Here is a 20,323-nt window from a genome sequence, read left to right as displayed (position 1 = left end):
AATAACCAGATTAATAATGTGCAGGTCCCTTATCACGCTAGATTAAAGAGGACCTGTAGTGAAAATAGCCCTAATGAGTAAAATTACTTTTTTTATAATAATTTATAAAATGATTCAGTCAGTGTTTGCTCATTGTAAACTCAGGGGGCCCCTGATGAGTCACAACTTGGCACGTGACGAAACGCGTAGGGCGGAGCTTGGAGGACGCACGCTGTACTACCACTGATCGGAGGAGACGCGGCCTGGGCATGTGAGAGGTGACCGGAGCTGGCGGCGATGTGGTATTGTGATATGCTAATATACAAGAAAATTTTATGTACGCAGTTTTAATTTGGGGGCCATTGGGAGCCTATTAAAGCGGTTTTATGCTATGTGAATACGCTTGATGTTTTTAAGGTTCTTAAACGGCATGGATGCTTTGTGATATGCAGTACTGACAAGAAATTTTCTGGAATTCCTTGGATCACAAACGGTGATACAGAATATTGGCGCGGCTATAGTGTGATTGTTTACGTGACTGGGACTTGTCTCTGTGCATAGTCAGCAGCCTATCAAGGAAAGTGAGGACTGAGCGCAACATCACGGTGAAAATGTTAATAATTACCACCAGTGGCGTAGCTACTAACCTCTGGGCCCCGATGCGGAATCTGGATGTGCCCCCCCCCCTCCCGGCAACAACAGCCCCCCCCCCCCCCCCCCCGCAACACCCGAAGCACACATATATCCGAATCCCTATAGCTGTGCATGGCATGGCTATATCAATTCAGCTTTCCAGCAGCATGGGTGCCACGTTCAATTTGCAAACATACACAGCACCCAGAGAAAATAGGGCAATTAGTAGCAAGATGCCAGTCTGAAGGAAAATAATCGTTATGTGCGCAGCATTCACCAGATAATAATCATTATGTGTGCAGCATTCACCAGATAATAATTGTTATGTGCGCAGCATTCACCAGAAAATAATCGCTATGTGGGAGCATTCACCAGAAAATTATCGTTATGTGGGAGCATTCGCCAGAAAATAAACGCTATGTGGGGGCATTCACCAGAAAATAAGTGCTATGTGGGGGCATTCAACGGAAAATAAACGCAATGTGGGGAGCAGTCACCACAAAATAATCATTATGTGTGCAGCATTCACCAGTAAATAATCGCTATGCGGGGAGCATTCACCAGAAAATAATCGCTATGTGGGTGGCATTCACCAGAAAATAATAGCTATGTGGGAGCATTCACCAGAAAATAATCGTTATGTGGGTGGCATTCACCAGAAAATAATCGTTATGTGGGAGCATTCACCAGAAAATAAACGCTATGTGGGAGCATTCACCAGAAAATAATCGTTATGTGGGAGCAGTCACCAGAAAATAATCGGTATGTGGGAGCATTCACCAGAAAACAAACGGTATGTGGGAGCATTCACCAGAAAATAAACTCTATGTGGGGAGCAGTCACCAGAAAATAAACGCAATGTGGGGAGCAGTCACCAGAAAATAAACGCTATGTGGGGAGCAGTCACCAGAAATTAAACGCAATGTGGGGAGCATTCACCAGAAAATAAACGCTATGTGGGGAGCATTCACCAGAAAATAAACGCTATGTGGGGAGCAGTCACCAGAAAATGAACGCTATGTGGGGAGCAGTCACCAGAAAATAAACGCTATGTGGGGAGCATTCACCAGAAAATAAACGCTATGTAGGGAGCAGTCACCAGAAAAAAAAACGCTATGTGGGGAGCAGTCACCAGAAAATAAACGCTATGTGGGGAGCAGTCACCAGAAAAAAAAACGCTATGTGGGGAGCAGTCACCAGAAAAAAAACGCTATGTGGGGAGCAGTCACCAGAAAATAAACGCTATGTGGGGAGCAGTCACCAGAAAATAAACGCTATGTGGGGAGCAGTCACCAGAAAATAAATGCTATGTGGGGAGCAGTCACCAGGCTCACCTGGCTAGCCTCTGACGTGAGCTACTTGTCCCCGACATGCAGCCAGCCTCCCCCGTGCAGCTCCTCCAGCGACGATCCTCTCCTGCAGCCAGTTTCTCCCGCGCTGACAGGCAGAGTGCAGGGCTACGGGAAGATGGCGCCCGAAGCCCTGTACTGGAGACACAAATAGTCTCCAGTGCGGGGCTTCGGCAGCCATCTTCTCGTAGCCCTGCTCTGCCTCCGGGAGCCAGTCACTGCCGGGATTTCAACACCTGGGGGGGTCCAGGCCCCCGGGCCTGTCCCCCGCCTCTGCAGGAGGCGGGCCCAGTCACCACGGCGACTGTTGCGACCACGGGCCCTACGCCAGTGATTACCACTATTCAAAGTATCTATACAAGTGATTATTATGAGCACAGGACCAATAGAGAGCTAATACTGCAGTTCAAGGAGGGCCCCGATGCAGTCGCAACCTCTGCACCCCCTATTGCTATGCCCCTGTGTGTCATCTTATGGACACACTAAACAAAAGTCATACTTCTTCTGGGCTGATCTCTGTAATAAAAATATATATATGTATATATATATATATATATATATATATATATATATATATATATATATATATATATATATATATATATATATATATATATATATATATATATATATATATATATATATATATATATATATATTTATTTCGTCAAGCAGTTGCCCCCCCCCCACTAACAATTCATCATCCTCTTCTCAGTTTGCATTGCTCGGGATTATTTCAGGATCACCATGTCAGCAAGACAAGTAGGATTTTAAGAAAGAAGTCAAGAATGGCTCCTTCCTCACCCCGCCATACTTGAGGTCACTTTAAAATCCTGGCAGCACGGTCAGGATCAGCGTTTCGGCATCACTGGGGATTAGAAATGAATGACAAGGAATCAGACGTTGGAAATGAGAATGTCGTCCATTTCTCAAGTGCGAAATCTCCCAGCCTCCTCCCCGGCGCTGGTTTACCCGCCAGACTCCGGCGTAGATGTAATTACTGGAGATCCATGATTGTTATTCCGTACGGTGCAGGCCGGCGGTAGCAAAGTGATTTACATACGCCGCTGCGACTATCTGCTCCAGGCCCTGAAGGTCACTGTGTATGAGTTATTTCCACGTATTTGTATGTATATAAATACATATATAATTATGAAGGTGGCTCACTGTAGACTGCTGTTGAATAATTCCTCCCTAATGAGAATTTGTGTTACAAACAGACTGAATACGAAGGCGAAAGCATCACTGCGCCGACCGACCTCCATCGCTTGCAGATGTGACACCACTGCTCAGGAAGATCTGATTGGCTACCGATAAAGATTGTTGTACTCCAGTGTTGCTCGCGACCATTCGCCGAAGTCATTTTCGCACTGAAAATGCCATTTGGGATTTTGAAAATATATTTTGAACAAGTGACAGGAAGCAGCCGCTGCTGTCATACGTTCGTTTTTTTTCTTAATGGTTTTTCGCTTTAAAAGAGTGCAATTCGGTTTTAACTGAAACGCACAGAACACACTCTTGTATCACACACGTCATGTACTGCCACGTCTTTCAAGTTAAGAGTGAATTATGCCATTTTAAATAAAAAAAAAGGCATTTTCCCTGAAAAGTTGAATTTTTCATTAGTTTTAAAAATGTATGTTAAAAGAAGGTGCCAATTGTTGGGTTCGTATATAAATGTGCAACTCAAGTTGCTATGTTTCTTATATTCAACATGATTGATAATCAGTATCACCAGCACTCAGAAAAATGTAGAGGTACCCGATTAGGAGACCAGCAACTGTTATGTGCCATTACTGTCATAAATGCCCTAACAACCCCCTGAGATCTGCAAGTCTGAAGGCTCCAGCATTTCCTTGTGTTTATGGCTTGGCTCCAGAAGTCTTCTTTGGATTGGCCAGTGGTGCTTCTGGTACAGAAATTATACTGTCACCAGGGGCGTAACTATACTTAATAGGGCCCCCTGCAATAATGATAGCACGCGCCACCCTTGGTCCCAACCCCACGTGATCTGGAAACCACGAATGGCAGCAAAGAGATTTCTGATCACACGCTCCTGCACACGTTTTTTGTGAGTGAATGGGGAGGTTTTTTGCTAATTAGCTGCACTTGCGGTTGGGGAGAGGGAGGAGTAGAGGCCCCCCAAAGCCTCTGGGCCCCCTGTGATGGCAGGGGCCGCAGGGGTTATTGCTACACCCATGACTGCCATTTATGGAAATGTTTTACAGGTTTCATCTTAAAAATGATGGTAGATTTTTTATCTATTAATAATATGTTTCCCAGTCTACCGCATACCCAAGTTCTACGAGGAGGACGCCACTGTGCTTAGTAGGTCACCAGAAACTCTACTGTGCCATGAATGGTCATCACTACACCTACATCCTGTTCTAGGAATGGTCATCACTACCCCTACAACCTGCACACTATCTGAAACGCAACTTACAGAAGCTGCTTTGTGTCATCCTAGTACTCTTACCTTTCTCCAAGTACGTCTGGTGTCTCCACTTTTTTCATTTTATGACTTGGTTCCAGAAGTCTACTTCTCCAAGTGGGCCACACAGGTTGTCCATCTGGTTACACTGCCAAAGAAATGTTTCAAATAGGTAAGTATAAAAGCAGTGACCAAACTTTCTTAAGATTTGGAAAGTTTCTTACAGCCAACATCCCACCCAAGTTCCACAAGTGGGATCCCACCAGCATTAAGGCTACTTGCAGACCAAGACGTTGCATTAGGTGCCACGTTAAGGTCGCATAACGTGCACCTAACGCATCGTATGGTGCTGCAAGAGAGGACGGTAGAGTGAGCCGCGTTAGGCGGCTCTATCCCTAGAAGGTCTCCCAGAGTGGCGCTGATTGGCCGGCGGGACCACGTGATGCGGAGCGAGACACTCCGCATCACGTGGTCCCGCCGGCCAATCAGCGGCCGCCAGTGCAGTGAATATTAAGTAGCCATGTGCGCGGCTACTGTAGCTGGCTCTCCCCGCCTCCTCTCCGCCCCCCACTGCGCATGTGCAAACAGTCTAACGCGGCTATAGCCGCTCTAACGCCGTAGCATGCTGCACTTTCCTGACAACGTGCAGCGTTACATGTAACGCAACGTGGACTGTGTGAACAGCCCACTTGTGTTACATTGCTGTGCGTTGGGGGAGCGTTACAGGCGCACTAACGTGCACCTGTAACGTCCCTGTGTGGAAGCAGCCTAAAGGACAACTGACTAGAGAGGGGTATGGAGGCTACCATATTTTGTTCTGTCTAAACAATACCAGTTGCCTGGCAGTCCTGCTGATCTAGGAGGCTGCAGTAGTGGCTGAATAACATCAGAAACAAGTTGGCAGCTGATCTTGTCAGATCTGACAATAATGTCAGAAACACCTGATCTGCTGCATGGTTGTTCAGGGTCTATGCCTAAAAGTATTAGAGGCAGAGGATCAGCAGCAAGCCAGGCAATGGGCATTGTTTAACTAGAAAGAAATATGGCATCCTCCATAAACCTCTCACTTCAGGTTCCCGTTAGGGGTAGTATGTTAGGTCAATGCAACCTCTGTTATGCTATAACACTTCTACACCTCTCAAGATTTCAACTGCGGCTTACAGGGGCCACTGGCTGTTATCCTAGCCCTCTTCACTTTCTGCAAGAAATCCAGAGTGCTTCAGTGTTTGCCCATCGCCACGGCCTAGCTCTAGAAGTCCACTTTTGATGTGGCAGTAGCTCAGGCTGCTAAGCCATGGCTCAGCTCTAGAAGTCCACTTTGCCATGGCAGTAGCTCAGACTGCTAAGCCACAGCTTGGTGCTAGAAGTCCACTTTGCCATGGCAGTAGCTAGAGCCGGGACAAGGTCCTTCAGCACCCAAGGCTGAGACAGCAAAGTTCGCCCCTCCATCCCTCCCACCCCAGCTGTCACACACTGATTGCTATTAGACTAATAGGTACCCCAGGGTCCCCAACGTCCCCAACACCTTAATCTCTAGTTATCTGGCTTGCAGTCACTGTCATGTATCCCCTTTTCTTATTTCTTTCTGCTTCAAACACAATTGGGAATGACAGCTGAATGAATTGTGCACCCCCTCCTACACTGCGCCCTGAGGCTGGAGCCTCTCCAGCCTCTGCCTCGGCCCGGCCCTGGCAGTAGCTCAGGCTGCTAAGCCACGACTTAGCTCTAGAAGTCCAGTAGCTCAGGCTGCCAACTGTTTGGCAAGGTTTGCAGTTACTGCAGCCAATGGACACACCAAATGATGAACAACTTACTAAAAAAACAATGTTCTGCCTTCCACTGGCAGTATTAGTATTCGCAGTGCCACGCTATGTACAAGGTTGAAAGAGCGTTTAATCCCCCGTCCTATACTCAATGATACAGAGGCTGTGCGAGAAATTCATCACATGTAGAGCAAGAGAACGGGTAACAAGTGGAAGAGAATAATTCCCTCATATCCCAGCATGCCATTCTATCGCCTCTCTGCCAACTATCTGTCAATTTAACAGGTCAGCGGATGAGAAGATCCTTCCGGCTCCAGCGAGTTTCCAATGGTCCGGAGACACCGATTCGTCACGGATGGGCTGCTCTCAACATCTTTCTAAAAGGAAACTCAAAGCGAGGGCCATAGAAAGGCTGTTCTCAAAAAAAAAAAAAAACCACCGGAATCATGTCTGCGGTCGCTGACGAGGAAATGGGCGGGTGCAGCAACTTGGTTCAAAACTTTTGCATATATAATTTACATTTAACACAGTTCTGTTAAAGACAAATAAAAATATATGTAACTCTAGATCCTGGTTATGCCATCTGCATACATATAAAAAGGGTGCTGGGAAATTTGGACCTATAAGCTCTATAAAACCCAGAGCCTTCCCTCCCCATAGGCAAGTATTTTATTTATTTTTTTTAAAAATCACTTTGCTAACACAGTACTATATTCTTATGGCATTAAACTACACCTGAACTGAGAGGGTTATGGATCTTTTCCTTTTTCAGACTTCAGTTAGAGGCAGAGCACCTGATCTTCATACGTGTTCAGGGTCTATGGCTAAAAGTATTAGAGGCAGAGGATCAGCAGTGCTGCCAGGTGACTGGTAATGCTTAAAGAGAACCCGAGGTGGGTTTGAAGAATATTATCTGCATACAAAGGCTGGATCTGCCTATACAGCCCAGCCTCTGTTGCTATCCCAAACCCCCCTAAGGTCCCCCTGCACTATGCAATCCCTCATAAATCACAGCCACGCTGCTGACAAACAGCTTGTCAGAGCTGGCTGTGTTTCTCTCTATAGTGTCAGTCTGCTGCTCTCCCCGCCTCCTGCAGAACTCCAGTCCCCGCCTGCATCCCTTCCCTCCCTGCTGATTGGAGGGAAGGGACGGGGGCAGGGACCGGAGCTATGCAGGAGGCGGGGGAGCAGCTGAGACTGACACTACAGATGTAAACACAGCCTCACAGCACGGCTTTGCAGAGTGCAGGGGGACCTTAGTGGGGTTTGGGAGGCTGGGCTGTATAGGCAGATCCAGCCTCAGTACGCAGATAATACTCTTTAAATACACCTCGGGTTCTCTTTAAAGTGAACCAGAGTCAGAGACTAAGCACCCTCATGTATTTTACCATATATATCAGTGGGAACATTAGAGAAAACACCTACCCTGCTCTCAGTTTCATTCTTCACTGTTCAGCTTGCTTCTCATCAGCCCTGATAAAATCCCGACTGAGCATTCCGTCTGGCTTTGCTATTATACTCCTGAGCAAAGCCAGACTGAATGCTCAGTTGGGGATTTTATCAGGGCTAATAACAAGCAGGCTAAGCAGTGAAGAATGAAACAGAGAGCAGGGTAGGTGTTTTCTCTAATGTTCCCACTGATATATATGGTAAAATACATGAGGGTGCTTCGTCTCTGGTTCTCTTTAAAGGACAACTGAAGTGAGAAGTACATGGAGACTGCCATATTTATTTCCTTTTAAGCAATACCAGTTTTCTCATTGGCTGCAGTAGTGTCTGAATAACACCAGAAACAAGCATGCAGCTAATCTTGTCAGATCTGACAAGTATCTCAGCAACATCTGATCAGCTGCATGCTTGTTCAGGGTCTATAGCTAAAAGTAGAGTAGAGGCAGAGGATCAGCAGGATAGCCAGGCAACTGGTATTGCTTAAAAGGAAATATGGTCTCCATATCCCTCTCACTTTAGGTGGGTTTTAAGTCAGTCAATAAATGGTACAATCCCCAATTCAAAACATCCTGCCTGTAGCGTTCCATACACTGAGTTCTACCGATCGTCTGTGTGTTCTCAAGCCATCCTTTTCATCAGCCACTTACCTCCTTCAGCTCCCGTAGAGGATAGCGCTCTTCCCATTCTCCACACCTAAACGCCCCCCTCCCCCCATCATCCTTTCACCACCTTCTAATTCCCTCTCAAGCCTCCTGCTGCCGGATCTCCATCTCCTGTTTTATTTATGCCGTTTTACACTCATAAAAGCAGAACCGCCACTCTGCCGTCTGCCCATTCGTGGCAAATAATTCCTCTTGTTATTCCGGCTGGGGGAGAGCTGCGTTATTTATTGCTTTCTAGAGGAGCGCATCTCCCAGCAAGTCAGAACCATTAGATTCCATCTCTATCCACCCCGGGGAACAGTGTGGTCATTCTCTAAAGGGGAGCACGCCTGGACTGTAGTAGGGAGCCGGGGCTAAAGTGTGCCCAGAATCTACCACCTTCTAAAAGCTAACTGCCACTTGACAGCAGGGGCCTAACTACAGGGGGGCCAGGAGGGGTGCAGGGCCCCTACTATCCTTCCCTCCCTCCAATAATCCAGATCAGGTGTTTGTGTGGCTACATGTTATGGGTGTGGCTATCCTGATGGTCACACTTGTTTTATGTCCCTTGTAAGCAGAGCAGGATCATCCACCAGGCAACCTAGGCAGGTGCTTGGGGCCTAGTGGGTGTCAAGGGGCACACCTGCCACCTTCTCTGGCGTACGTTAAAAAGGGGCGCTGGGAAAAAAGGGCGCAGGGTTTTAAACCATAAACATGGATAACGTTTAAAAATATAATGTACTATATTTCGTTTAAATATTCGTTTTTATAAAGTTATAAATCATTAAATAATGTTCATGAAATCGGCAATTGTGAAAACGTTAATCTTCCATTTAAAAAGTGAAATGTATAATAACGTTTAAAAAAAAAAATAGTAAATAACCCTCCCTGTACCTACCCCTAACCCCTAGACCCCCGTATTGGTGCCTAAACCTAAGACCCCCCTGGTGGTGCCTAAACCTAAGACCCCCCTGGTGGTGCCTAAACCTAAGACCCCCCTGGTGGTGCCTAAACCTAAGACCCCCCTGGTGGTGCCTAAGCCTAAAACCCCCCTGGTGGTACCTAAACCTAAGACCCCCCTGGTGGTGCCTAAACCTAAGACCCCGCTGGTGGTGCCTAAACCTAAGACCCCACTGGTGGTGCCTAAACCTAAGACCCTCCTCAGTCATTACTGTATTGTGTGTAGAATAATGTTTTAGAAACAGTAAGGGATAAAATATATTACAATTTACGTTACGTACTGATCGCTTTATTTTGTAAATAATAATGTTTTACAAACAGTAAGGGATAACATTTAAAATAATGTTTTATTGAAATAGGAAACGTAAATCATCACAAGCAGTTATAAAACATTAAAAATCTTTGGGCGCCCTTGGAAAACGTTATTGTTCTCGGGCGCCCTTTTTTCCCGTTCGGCGCCCAGTAAACGATATTTATTATGGGAGTGAATGGCGGCGCCCGATTTGTCCACTAGCCTCCTGCGCCCTTTTTTACTGTACCGCCTTCTCTGACCTCTCTTCACTTTAGCTTACCAACAAGACCACAAGGGGGTCCCAAATCTACTACCTTGCCTAGAGCCCCACTACATATTAAAGGACAGGTCCCAGCAAATGTGTCTGTATAAATAGACAATGTATGACCAATTCTGATAATGTAAACTGATATAGTAAACTACTTTTTTCTGGTCCCTCGGAATTTACTATAAAGGGATCCTACTGTGTATAGCACTGACATCTCCTGCTGCACGTTATAGAGTACATAGTCATGTCACTGACTGACCTCAGAGGAGCTTGCACTCTAATCCTATCATAGTCATAGTCTAATGCCCTACCATATTATTATTAAGTGAGAGCCTGGAGCGGAGCTTGCGACTGCGTAGGGCACGGCATGATAAGGTAGCCGTTGCCCCGGCAGTACTGGGTTGATCTGGTGGGCGGGGGGCGGAGTTTAGGCGCGCGGCAAGAAGGGGTGCTTGGGTAAGGAGAAGGGGGCGGGTCATTCAGCTTCCGTGAGTGCTCAGGGAAAGAAGCTGGAAGCTGAGCGCCCGCACCCCGGAATGGACACCTTAGAGGAGCTAGTGGCACGGATCAGGTCGGAGGCTGCATCTCGCGGCCCGGCCTGGGTCCAACTGCAGCTGTCGGCGATGGGAGCCAGTATGACGGGGGAGGCTGGGGAGCCAGGTGCAGCTGCGGCGACCAGCGCTCCGACCCCGCACGTGGAGGAGAGAAGGACGTCCCGCCCACCGGACCGGCTCAGCCCTGAGCCTCCAGGTAGAGCCCAGCGCCGAGCGGGGAGCCCCAACCGAGACCCTCCGCCTCCCCCTGCTAAGAAGGCGTCAGATGGGACGCAGGGGGCTGCCGAGAGGAACCCTGAACGCCGTCAGGACTCACCAGGAGAAGGGCCGTCGGGCGGGGCAGCCAGCAGTGACGCAGCGGCCAGAAGACAGGAGGCCATCAGCCCCCGCACAGCGCGGCAGACAAAAAGGGCCCAGCGGAAGGACAACCACCCTGCGGGCGCCGCGCCACACACCGCGGCGGCCCGGTCGGGTCACAGTGGGAGCAGCGCCTCCACCAGGAAGAGCAAGTCTGGAGGCCGGGCAGCTGTGCCCAAGAAGAAAACCAGGTCCCAGCAAGGAGTGAGGAGGCAACAGCCGGAGCAGCGGCCCAGTGGCCAGGCGGCCAGGGGCAGCTCCGCTTCCGAAGCTGAGTCAGCGGTCGAGGAGGAGGTCGTCGCCAGTGGATCCGGAGTGACGGCTGGCAGGGACTTGCGTCCGGAGCAGCCAGGTGAGGCCAATATAGCTGCTGTTAAGGCTTTAGCCACATTGTTGTTGGGTATGTGCGGGGTAGCCCCTGGGGGAGCGGGAGGCACTGGGGTGGCGGGGTCTCTGCAGCCAGGGCAGGGGCAGGTGGTACCAGATGGAGGTACAGGAGTCTCAAGTGTTGTGGGGGGAGCAGTAGTGGCACCGGGGTCTGCTTGGGCACCCGGGTCGGGGGGTGTGGGGGCTGGGTCGGCAAGTGTCCTGAGCCCGCCGGCATCTCAAGTAGATGTTGCGTCTCAAGCCAGGGTCCCGCTAGCGCAAGGGGTGGTTCAGGTGGCGCCGCCGGTGGCTATGGGTTTAGTGGGGGTACAAGCGGAGACTGTGGTGCGGCAGGAGGGGTCCTCTAGCGAGGTGGCACGTTCAGACGGGGCGGGACAGGTGCGTTTAGCAGACGCGGCTTTTGCAGAGCTATATGTGTGTTTTAACGGTCTCCTGGGTTTCCACCTAAAGCAGGAAGTTAAAGAAAGGATATGGAGAGGGGAGTATGTGGAGATATTTTCATTACTTCCCCTTGAGAAGTTTAACCTGGATAAAGGTAAGCCGGACGAGAAGAAGAGGGAGGAGGAACGGCGGTACAGATTGATTCCGCGCACTTTCCAGAATTGGTTCCAGGCGTTCTCAATTCTGGCGAGCGTGATCGGGGAAAGGCAGCCTGAGCATTGCTCGGCGCTCTTCGGTTACATGGATTCCATAGGGGAGGCTCATCGGTCCTATGGGGGTAACGCATGGTTGCGTTACGATGAGCAGTTTAGGCAAGAGAAAGCAGTTCGCCCTGCGGTGCGCTGGGACCACAAAGATATAACTCTTTGGATGCGTCTCATGATTCCAGCCAGAGGTCCTCAATCCTTTCAGGCAACGGCCAGCGGATCATCTGCAGGTGGTCAGCTGGCCACCAAAGGAAAGGGCGTGTGTTGGCAGTATAACGACGGTTCCTGTCGTTTTGGCCAATCATGCCGGTTCAAGCACGAGTGCTCCAATTGCGGGGGCTCGCACACGGCCGCAAGATGTTACAAACTCAAGAGAGGCAAGCATGCAGATGCTGGGCATAAAAGGGATGACGCCAGTGAGGGTGGCAGAGATGGTGGGGTTTCTAAGCAGGTTTCCTAATCAAGAAATAGCTGAATTTTTACGTTTGGGTTTTGAAGAGGGTTTTGTTATTCCAAGCAGCTGCTCGTTGCAGTGCAGCCCTCCGTTTAAGAATTTAAAATCCGCAAACGAGCGTCCGGAAGTTGTGGACAAGAAGATAGCTAAGGAGGTGGAGGCGGGGCGGTTAGCGGGCCCCTTTCAGACCTGTCCCTTAGTTGGTCTGGTGGTGTCCCCCCTCGGGGTGGTGCCAAAGAAAGAGCCCGGGTCATTTCGCTTGATTCACCATCTGTCTTTCCCACGGGGCGCTTCCGTGAATGATGGCCTGTCAAGTGATGACGCGTCGGTTGTCTATACCTCTTTTGACACAGCAGTTAGTTGGGTAAGACTGTTAGGGCAGGGTGCGTGTTTGGCGAAAACCGACATTGAGTCGGCTTTTCGTCTGTTGCCAGTTCACCCGTCCAGCTTCCGGTTGCTCGGGTGTTTTTGGAAAGGTAAGTATTTCGTGGATAGATGCTTGCCCATGGGTTGTTCGGTGTCGTGTGCGTTTTTTGAGAAGTTTAGCGGGTTTTTGGAATGGGCGGTAAAGGACGTGTCGGGCGTGCAGTCAGTCATCCATTATCTGGATGATTTTCTGTTTATGGGTCCGGCGGATTCGCCGGACTGTGCATATGCCTTGGCAACCATGAAGCATGTTTGCAACCGTTTGGGGGTCCCGCTGGCAGAAGAAAAAACGGAGGGGCCTGCTACGGTACTGAAATTCCTGGGCATCACCATCGATACGGTATCTATGGAATGTAGGTTACCGCAAGATAAGGTGGATGATTTGAAAGGGGCCATTGCGTTGGCAGTTCAGAGTAAGAAAAGGACTTTGAGGGAGGTCCAGTCATTGGTGGGAAAACTGAACTTCGCATGCAGAATCATGCCCATGGGGCGTATATTTTGCAGGCGCCTGTCATTGGCGACGGCAGGGGTCGTGGTCCCACATCACAGGATTCGGATGACGGCGGATCTTCGGGCGGATCTCCGGGTTTGGCTGACATTCCTTGAGGAGTTTAACTGCAGGGCGGTTTGGATGCAGGATACGGTAAGTAATGCCGATTTGGAGTTATTTACCGACGCGTCGGGGTCCCAAGGCTTTGGGGTTTTCCTGGGGGGGCAATGGTGTGCGGCCCCCTGGGATGCGTCATGGATTGAGGCTGGTTTCACTACTAACTTGGTGTTACTTGAATTATTCCCCATAGTGGTGGCGCTGCGAATATGGGGAGGGCAGCTGGCGAACAAGCGAGTTAGGATCCATTGCGATAACATGGGGGTGGTTTCAGCGATCAATAATTGCTCGGCGTCATCCCCTCCGGTCATATGTCTACTACGGCAGTTGGTGTTAGAGTGTTTGCGCCTTAACACATACGTGTTTGCAGTTCATGTGCCTGGGGTTGACAATGTGATTGCTGATGCGCTTTCTCGCTTTCAGTGGGACAGGTTCCGGGCGGCGGCTCCCGCGGCGGAAGAACGTGGGGTTCCTTGCCCATCCGCGGTGTGGAAGATTCCCTTCGGGTCGTGTCTGGAATGATCGGGAGATCGTTGTCCGAGCCATCAGCGGCAGCATACACGGCGGTCTGGAACGCGTGGGATGCTTTGATGAGTCAAGCTGGGGGTTGTGAGTCAGACGACGACAGACTGTGCTTATTACTGTATTTTTTGGGTAGGAACTTTGTGGATGGGGTGTCAGTGTCTGCGGTAGCAAAGAAAATGGCGGCGATGGCCTTTTGGTTTAAGGCCAGGGGTCTGCCAGACGCGACCAAAGATTTTAGGGTCCGGCAGGCGTTGAGGGGTTATAAAAAAGGGGCGGTAACAAGGGATTCTAGGCGCCCGGTTACGTATCAGTTGCTTGAACGTTTGTTGAGGGTGCTGCCGGACCTGTGTGTGTCACCCTACGAGAATTTCCTATTCTCTACGGCGTTTGTTTTGGCCTTTTTCGGGGCATTTAGAATAGGTGAGTTGGTGAGCCGCAGCAAGCTGGGAGTGGGAGGCATTCTCGCGCAGCACGTAACGGTGCGCAGCGATTCAGTAGTGATCCATCTGCAGCGATCTAAAACGGACCAGTCAGGCAAGGGGCGGGATATTACACTATTCCCTATTGGAGGACCTATGTGCCCGTATGGCAAGGTCATGGATTTCCAGGCGATTCGCCCCGGCCAGGCACCGGTGTTTTTATCTCATCAGGATGGGATTCCTTTGTCCCGTTTCCAATTCGTGTCGGTGTTCCGAAAATGTTTGGGATCCTTAGGGCTCCCTCAGCAGGAGTTTGCCTCCCACTCGTTCAGAATTGGGGCGGCTACCGAGGCGGCACGTTGGGGTTTAGGGGAGGAAGTCATCAAGAGGATTGGTCGGTGGGACTCCATGCGTTACAGGTCGTACGTTAGGCCCCATTTGGTATAGGTTAGGGGTGTTTGGAGTGTATCAGTTGTTGTTAGTTTGTTTTTTCTTGTTGCAGATGCTCCAGCCATCGTGTGGATTGTGGGGCACTCCTATGTTAGTAGGGGCGCAAGGAGAGCGGATGTTCGGCCGGAGGGCCGACAGCTGGGCTTTCCGAGAGCCCAGGTACGTATTCATTGGAGGGGCTTTCCAGGTATGGTGTGGCCTAGTCTTTTGCCAGAATTGCATAGTATGGCCAGATTGGACAGGGCCCCAGATGTTTTGGTGCTTCATTTAGGGGGCAATGATCTTGCCTCAAAATCCACCAGGATAATCATCAAGGAAATCAAATTTGATTTCCTCAGAATACGTGCTCTTTTTCCAGCTACGGTCATAGTATGGTCGGACGTAGTTGCCCGTGAATATTGGAGGCTGGCCATCTCCGTGCGCAAGGTGAACAAAGCCAGGATAAAGCTTAACAAGGAGGTGGCAAGATATTTTGTGAGAAATGGGGGGTTGGCCATTAGGCACGGGGAGCTCGAGGAGGACATTGGGCTGTTTCTCAGGAGGGATGGGGTACACCTCACAGATATTGGGATGGATCTCTGGGCCTTGGGGTTAGAGGACGGGATTCAGAGAGCTTTGAGGTTGGGGGCCTCAAGGGCATAAGGTTTCATGCCCTTTCGTGGTGGAGGGGGATAAGGGGGCTCCGGAGGTAGGTTATTGGATTTGTCGCGGGGCAAATCCGGTTTGATGAGATCCTCGACAGGAGGAGAGTAATTTTATGGGGCATGCAGCTGTCCTCGAGCCGAGATGCGCGGCTGTGGGCCGGTTACAAGGCTGCATGTCACTCAAGTGTGAAAACAAAATTTGTTCCAGTGGGTACCTCCGGGCCCCTGTCCCCAGCTCTCTGTTAGGAATTTTACGGGTATGATGGTTGTGTTGTTTTTGCAATTTTGGGTTATTGTTAATTTGGTTAAATAAAGATGGGCTGCTTTGGCCTAAATTAATCCAATGCCATGGTAGTCCGTGTTTCATTTATTAGGTCATGTAAGTGGGGGTCTTTAAATAAATGGTTTGAGGGGTAGATAGGTTTACCTTTATCATGTATTTATATAGCTCTGACATCTTCTGCAGCACTTTACAGAGACAGAGTACATAGTCACTATTATAAGAGGAGTACCGGTAGTTCACTGGGACTTGGAACTTTGATGCCCAAATTAATATAAAAGAATCATAAACCATTTAAAGAGAGAGTCTGAAGTGTGCTAAAAATGAGGTTTTTACTTTAAAAACCTCTGTAACATAATTGCCCCTATTAAAACGCCACATCCCCGCGGCTGAAAAAGCAATAAATCACCCCAAACTGTCCGGGGCACATCGCGGGGCTCCTCCCGTGAAGAGGAAGAGCTTTAGGCTACAGCTCTGCCTCTACACGCGTCCATCAGCGCGGATCGCCACCTCTCCCCGCCTCTCACAGTCTTCTTTAACTGAGAGGGGCGGGGGAGAGGCGGCGATCAGCGCTGATTGATGTGCATGGAGGCAGAGCTACAGCCCGAAGCTCTGCCTCCCCGGGCAGCAAAATCCACGACCAAGAAAGTCGTGGATTTTGCCAGGGGAGTTTGCGGTGATGTATTCCTTATTCAGCCGCGGGGATGCAGCGTTTTAATAGGAACAATGATGTTAAAGAGGTTTTAAAGTAAAGTAAAATCCTAATTTTTAGGAGACTTCAGAGTCTCTTTAAAAAAAAAGGTAAGTGTTGGTTTACCATTAGATGGCATCACCAAGACAAAAGTATTTGTTCTGCACCATTTTGCAGGTGACATCCCGCTCCATCAGGACAAAATACAGTGCCTTGGTGTGGGAATCTAGCATAACATAAACGCTGAATGATCTTTTTTTTTTTTGCAGATTGTTCAGCTCCGATGACAGAGTTCTACAGGTGACCTCTACCTGACCTCTCCCTGTTCCGCTTCCAGAACCAATGCCTACAACGCACACTTCCGACACACCCACTTCCTGTGATATCTCTGAATGACCACATCACTTCCGGCTGTGTAAAACCATCATGCTGATAGACATGATCGAGTATTGTTTACAATCAGTTTATTTATTTTAGGAAGCATCGCTGGTGGGTATCGGTCATTATTCAATGATCATTCGTTATAAATGACTTTACTTGAGTGTGTGAAGGTAGCTTTAGAGAAACAAGGAGTTAGCTTACCTGGTAACGACATTGTAACTCTCCAGGACAGGTACACATAAAGACTCAGCTCCTCCCAGGAACAGGAAATATCTGTCAGCCTCTCTATAAATTAAAAAAGGACAGAGGGTCAGGCAGTATAATGTCAAGGAAACAGAACCATAAATACTTAAAGGATGCAAGAAGTGACATGTGCTATGATGAGATAGACCTGTGTATGTGAAGTGCCTAGCACACAAATAACTATGCTGTGTTCCTTTTTTATTTTCTCTGCCTGAAAGAGTTAAATATCAGGTATGTAAGTGGCTGACTCACTCCTGACTCAGACAGGAAATGACTACAGTGTGACCCTCACAGATAAGAAATTCCCCTTTTTATCTCTTTCTTGCTCTCAGAAGCCATTTTCTGCTAGGAAAGTGTTTTATAGTTGGAATTTCTTATCAGTGAGGGTCACACTGTAGTCACTTCCTGTCTGAGTCAGTACTGAGTCAGCCACTTACATAACTTAAAGAGAGAGGCAGGGTAGTGGATATACCCCAGGTGCGATCAGGCCACCCACTTTCAGCTAGGCTGCTCCCGAGTGCCACTGAAAAAATACAAGAAAAAGAAGGGGCGCTCTAAGCTTTCAAGTTGCAGTATGGAGTTACTCCATACTGCAACTTGAAAGCTTAGAGCGCCCCTTCTTTTTCTTGTATACTTACATAACCTGAGATTTAACTGCATCAGACAGAGAAAAAAAAAAAAGGAAGACAGCATAGTTATTTGTGTGCTAGGCACTGTACATACACATGTCTATCTCATGTCACGTCACTTTGGGTATCCTTTAAAGCGAACCAGAGACGAAGCACCCTCATGTATTTTACCATATATATCAGTGGGAACAGTGGGATTAGAAAAAAAAAAAAACTACCCTACTCTCTGTTGCATCCTTCACTGCTCAGCCTGCTTGTTATCAGCCCTAATAAAATCCCCGACTGAGCATTCAGTCTGGCTTTGTTCAGGGATCATTATAGCTGAGTCATTATAGCAGAGCCAGAAAGGGGCAGGCTTGGGCTTGAAAAGACAGACTCAGCTAACTTTCTCAAAGTAAGAAGATTTTCTCGTACATCCATCTTATGTCGTTTTAATTCTCTATCCGATTTTGGATTCATATAAAAAGAAGGCAAAACAATCTCCTGTGTTCTATGGAACATGTCACCCACTTTTTGCAAAAACTCTGGACTTGGTCTGCCTCCCGGAACCCACAGATTCCACAGGCTGCAGAAGTGAGCTTACGGGATGTGGCCAGTGAACTGGCGCGTCACCTATTAGACGCCACAAGCCAGTTCATCACCTGGGGACATACCATCTGGCCACTGAGTGGCCAGAAGGAGGCATAATAGAGTACAGAAGGAGGCACAGGGGGACTGAAGGAGGCACAAAGTGGGGCAGAAGGAGGCACAAAGGGGCACAGAAGAAGGCAGAGGTGGCACGGGGGACTAAAGGAGGCACATGGGTCATGGAGACAGAAGGAGGCACAAGGAGACAGAAGGACAAACAGGGGGTCAGATATGGCACAAGGGACTGAAGGAGGCACACGGAGACAGAAAGAGGCACAAAAGAGACAGAAAGAGGCACAAAAGGGGAAATAAGGATGCACAAGGCACAGAGGTGGCAGCTGTCTGCAATTTAGGCTAAGTAGATGCAGCAGAAGCAAGTAATAGAACACCCACAGGGCAGGGCTTAGTTTGGGGCGGAGCTTAATCCAGCAACATGGCGTCCCCATGACCAATAGCACTCCAGGCAATGGCCTGTACTGCCTATGCATAAAGGCTCCCCTGTTAAAGAAGGAGCAATATGGTTATTTGTATGATAAAGCTTGAAGTTCACTGACTTCACTGTCGTAAGGGTACACATTTTTAATGAATCTTCTTTAAACTCATTACTTGTTAATTCTTGCAAAACTAAAGATAAATTCTATTTTAGGAATTGTTTCACCATGATAGGTCTGTTCCTCTCAATAGATTTTACAAACCTGATTATTAAAAGGATCTAAGGCTAATTTTCTATCCCCAAAAAAAACACAGGGCAGAAATCTTTAGTTGAGTGTGTGGAGGTAGCTTTAGAAAATTTTAACACGTGTTAGAACACGTGTCACGGACAAACCTCTTGATTTCCATGCCAAGATGCGCTAGCATTTAGATTAACACAAAATAAATTTACTATAAAAGTTTGTAAAAAAAACAAAACAAACAAAAGCGATACTATCTGCTATATCATTTTATGTATCTTAACAGAGTTTATAGATCCTCCAGATGGTCCAAAACAATCCCTCTTTGGTCGCATGGGCATAAAGGGAGAAAAGGAATTGCTTTGTCACCTAAAGCCAAGCCCCACTGCTAGCAGACCAGCCTGTCATGACGTCAGACTAACTGGAAGGAGAGGAGTGGCTAAGTGAGCGAGTTGGCAGCTGGAGGTTGCTGGGGAGGAAACAATGAGCTATGAAGAAACAGGTATCTGATACCTTCCCTTTTTACATTTGCAGAAAATGCAGTTTTCACAATCTTTTTTTTATGCATAAACTATAGAGGGGCTGCTGACCAGGCTAACAGACATGCAACATGGCCTAGGCACCCACCTAGTGTGCCTTCTGGGTAACACGGTTTTATAATCTATGAACTGCATATAAAAAGCTGTAGCTGAACTTGCACTGAAGGAGTGAAGTAACACTTTAATGAGGAACCGTAGTGAAAATAACATAATAAAAAAAATAAATGCTTATTGTTTACAATATTCATTTATAGATCGTTTAATCAGTGTTGACTATTGTATAATCTTTCCTCTCCCTGATTTACATTCTGAAATGCATCGCTGCAGGTGACATCTTTAGTCCTGCCAGGTGATCTGTACGGAATGTTCATTACTAAGAGTAAGAGAGTAAATGAGGTTCACAGACAGCTAATAGGTCAGGACCATGGTCATGACATCACACTGTGGGAGGACTTTCTCCTCAATGTCAGCTATACAGACAACCCCCCCCCCCCTCCCCCAGATGCTGTATTTGAGAAAAGGTAAAGAGTTCTTTTGGGAAAGGAGGGTATCAGTTACTGATTGGGATGAAGTGCAATCCTGGGTTACGGTTCCTCTTTATATAATTATATAATATCCCTTTTTTTCTGATATAGGCAGGTTAATAGGGTATATTGTTGTTGGTTTTGTAATGAGAAAATTAAAAACAAAGATGAACAGAAAAGCTTCTCTCTCTCTCCAAGAAGAGCAGTTTTTGCAGGAAATTCTGCCAATATTTTATTATTTGCTGAGACATTTTTAACTAGCCCGCGCCATATTGCTGCCGGGCCGCATAGGTTCTGCTGTGTGTTTTGCAGAAGTTTTCAATGTCATCCTTAGTAATGGCGCCAACCTGACACAGGAAATGGAAGGAGAAAGAAACGAAGGCTGCGGCAGGTGGTGAGATGGTCCTGGCCTAAAAGTATTAGAGGCAGAGGATACGCAGGACAGCCAGGCAATGTGCAAGATTTAAAAGGAAATAAATATGGCATCCTCCATATCCCTCTCT

Source organism: Hyperolius riggenbachi, chromosome 12 (genome assembly GCF_040937935.1).
Source record: "Hyperolius riggenbachi isolate aHypRig1 chromosome 12, aHypRig1.pri, whole genome shotgun sequence".
Classification (NCBI taxonomy): Eukaryota; Metazoa; Chordata; class Amphibia; order Anura; family Hyperoliidae; genus Hyperolius; species Hyperolius riggenbachi.
This window is presented reverse-complemented; position numbering follows the sequence as displayed.